The following is a 590-nucleotide window of genomic DNA, read 5'->3' on the forward strand; positions in this document are numbered from 1 at the left end:
TTACTAGGGTCTACGGAGCAATGTAAATCGAGTATTTCCCTTTGTACAATGTATTAAAGAGAGTCATTATATATGCCATGGGAATTCAGCGATTCCAACATTGACATCCAGGCCCCGTGACTGTTGTTAAAAAATGGTTCTTTCATTCCTCGCTAGATCAACGTGAAAATTTGCATTATAGACAGCAATGTATAACGAGATGATGCACCCCTCCCCCCCCCCCCCCCCCCCCCATTTTATGGAGCTTGGCATACCATAACCTGTGCATTATATTGCCATTGGTTCTCAGTTTCAGACGAAAAGCTGGGAATTGTTATTGAATGAGGGGAAAAAATACCAACACTGAAAAGGCGCACGCTGAAGGTGAACCTGTGTGAGGTCGTCTGCTGAAACTCATTGTGTACCATTGGCGTTCCATAAAAGGCAGTGGCACCATATGATGGCGTGATTGCGGCATGTCACATGTACCGTCTATTGCAACAGTCTAAACAGCGAGCTTGTGTGTGCGTCTGCTACGAGTAAATCAGCTGACTCCGATATCACCTACCCTGTGCGCGTGCATGGATGGATGCAGGCGATGCAGCGAGGGG

The sequence above is a fragment of the Diadema setosum genome, chromosome 5 (assembly GCF_964275005.1).
Source record: "Diadema setosum chromosome 5, eeDiaSeto1, whole genome shotgun sequence".
Classification (NCBI taxonomy): Eukaryota; Metazoa; Echinodermata; class Echinoidea; order Diadematoida; family Diadematidae; genus Diadema; species Diadema setosum.